A 3,541-nucleotide genomic window follows, 5' to 3' on the forward strand; every position below is an offset into this window, starting at 1 on the left:
TCTACAAGCTCTCACTCTTCCAATGAAGCTTTAAGATGATCTCATTCCTTCAAAAGCACCAAAATACACCCAAAATTACTTTCTAAGCTCAAGAAAACTCAACAATGGAGTTAGGGTTTCGTGGAGGCTGATTAGGGACTAAAGGGAGGCTATTAGAAATGAAACTTGGGACATAATGTTATTTAAATAGTGCTCAAATCGTAAATATTAGGGTTTTGGGTCTGGACACGTACCCTGCGCGTACCCACTCGTACATTGTTCATACGTGCATGGTATCCGCGTCCTTATTACTCTAGTACGTCCTGCGTACATGGGGTGGTACACCCATTGTACAACACATCCTAAGCTCAGAATGAAAAAGGTCCAATGACTTCAAGGCACAAACTCAAATTTTAATTAGATAACCGAATTTAAATAAATACCTTAGAAATATCGGGCGTTGCATAGTTTATGTTGATCGTAATTTTAGATAAGAAAGGATACATAGTTTCTAGAATTTTCAGGTATGGACGAGAGGTCTTGGTGTTTATATGCTTTAGGAGTGTAAACATGTTGATTGAATGCAATGATTAGAAGAACTAACTACTATTTATGTGAAACATTTACTTCATACGTGACATTTGGGTTCCTTTAAGAATTATCTATAATTTAAATAGATATTTCTCACCCCTTTATATCCAACTAGGTGAATACATGTGCGTTGCACAGAATACAACAATATATTTGAAATTTTTACAAATATATGTTTTTTAAATATATCAATGAAGTTGTTGTTAGCTAGGGATGGGATTTAGAACCGGAAAACTGGAATCGGAACATGTAAAACCGGTCTGGGTCCTGGGTTTAAAGAATGGCTCTATCTGGCTTCTAGGTAATCTAGGTTTCGGGTCCTTTGGGTCAGGGTAAATCGGATTTAAGAACCGGAACCATGTTAGGAACCGGAACCGGTTCTAGGGGCCAAAACCGGTTTCTATGAAAAGTTTAAAACATGCATATCTCATTCATTTGAAGTCAAATTGGCATCAACATTTTTCCAGAGTGTAGTTTATAGTTTTTACATGATTTTAGACTATAATTTTGTCATTTTTGGGTTTATATTCATCGACTTACAGTCTCTCAAAGTCGGGATATCAAAGCTGGATATTTTATGTTTTTCAGTTTTTTTTTTTTTTTTTTTTTTTTTTTTTTTTTTTTTTTTGTATTTTGTGATAGTTTTAAAACATGCATATCTATTTCGTTTGAAGTCGGAATAGCATGTAGTTTTTTTCCAAAGTGTAGTATAGTGCTTGTACATAATTTTAGACTTTAATTTTGTCATTTTTGGTTTCATATTCATTGATTTATAGTCTCCCAAAGTCAGGATATCAAGGCTGCGAATTTTCTGTTTTTCAACTTTATTTTTATATTTTGTGAAATTTTAAAACATGCATATCTAATTCTTTTGAATTCGAATTATCATGAGGGTTTTTGAAATGTGTAGTTTACAGTTTGTACATGATTTTAGACTATAAGTTTGTCATTTTTGGTTTAATATTCAATGACTTACAGTCCCCCAAAGTTGAGATATCAAAGTTGAAAATTTCCAATGTTCAACCACTAAGTAATTACCAAAAAATTCCGGTTTTCCAGGGTTTTCCGTGGGTTACGCATGAATAAAATTAAATATAATATATGGTTTAATGATATTATAGTTGTTGTTATGATTAATTAATTTTAAAAAGTTTATTTGATTAAGATTTTAATTTCTATCATTGTAATTATTTAAAATATCAAACATTGTTTTTGTTTTTAAAGGTAACAATTTAATTTTTATATATAATATTACTTTTAACATTGTTGTTGTAAGTTATTTAAAATAACATATTTGAAAACTCTTAATTATTTTAATTTGGTTTCAGAAATTTAACTTTTTTAAAATTTATTTGATGAATATTGTTAGTTTCTTAGATTGTAATTATTTAAAACAACAAACATTGTTTTTATTTTTTAGGATAACATTATAATTTTTTATATAATATTACTTTTACTTATATTCTTACAGTAAGTTATTTTTAAGCTATTTATTTGAAAATTCTTAATTATTATAAAAAATAGTTAATGGTTTTTTTTGTTAATTTATGATTACATATACGTTTAACACTATAATTTATAACTTTTAACTCTTTATAAAATACTCTCTCGATTCTCTTCAAGTTTAATTGAAATTTTGATTTAAGTTAACCATTTAACATTTTGTTGAAATTAATAATTTATACTATTTTGCATAAAATCATAAATTATACAAAAGTTTTGACTTTTAAATGACAATTGATCACATATGACAACATATCTAAAATAATAAGTTAACTATAATATGTTAAAAAGTTAAAGTCATAAATTTTTAAATAAAAGTAAAATATAATATTTTAATATTATAGTTTTGCTAAGTTATGATTATAATGTAGTTTTTTTGCATTAACTTTATCATTACTAACCGATTTATAACTATTATTAGAAAGAAATTGAAAAGTCATGGAGGTTTTAAATGCATGCGGTGCAAGTAAAAATGCATCTTTTATAAGTATACTAGGCGAATATTCGTGCGTTGCACGGAATAAAATTATGAAGTTAAACTTTCAGTAACTATATGATATTGAATATATTTATGTTATTTATATTAGTTATAAGTGTTGGATTTGGTGTCTAAGCCCATAACTATAATTGAGATGTACTTGACCCGATAGTAACATGGTTATTTTGGGTTGCCTTCTCCATAACAACTTGACAGGATGAATTATGAGAAAGAGGTTGATAAATGATTTATTAATATATTATAAGAATAATATATTAATTGAGAAATCATAGTATTTTAATTAGTATTGATCAGAATTTGATTTGGAATTAATTTGGTAATCAAAAGAGACCGATTAAATGTATGGGGACTAATATTGCAATTTACTGTTAGTTGCAGGTTGGGTTGTGGACTCCTAATGGAAGGGGTGGACAAATTCTATGGAAAGCCCATAAGAGAATTCGTCCAAGGGTGCCTTCTAGAAGGATTCCTTAGATTGCTTAAGGCGTAAGCAAAGCATTAGGGTTTCAGTCTAAAACCCTAGAAGCACGACTATATAAGGACCCCTTGTCTAGTTGAAATCGGCCCCTATGCTTCTAAGAGAACCCTAGCCGGTTTCAATAAGCCTCCATCCTATCTCTCTTGTTCATCCATTTCTAGTTGGTGTTTGTGACTCCATTAGAGGTGCAACAATTGAGGCACTAAGCTCTTGAACGTCAAGATCAACCAATTAACAAAAAAAGGGTATTCTTATAACTTTGGTTTAATTATTGATTTAGAAAATATGTATGCTAGATTAGGGTTTTTCTTTGGAAAACTATTATGCATGTATAACTTGATAAAAACCTAGATCCAAAGCAATTAGGGTTGCATGTGCACCATACGAATGTTGTAATGCTCAAAACCCATCAGTGGTATCAGAGCCTAAGGTGTTTTTATGTTATATGATGCAACTGTAATGTTTTCAAAGCTAGAAAATTTTCGATTTTG

Source organism: Lactuca sativa, chromosome 4 (assembly GCF_002870075.4).
Source record: "Lactuca sativa cultivar Salinas chromosome 4, Lsat_Salinas_v11, whole genome shotgun sequence".
In the NCBI taxonomy this organism is placed as follows: Eukaryota; Viridiplantae; Streptophyta; class Magnoliopsida; order Asterales; family Asteraceae; genus Lactuca; species Lactuca sativa.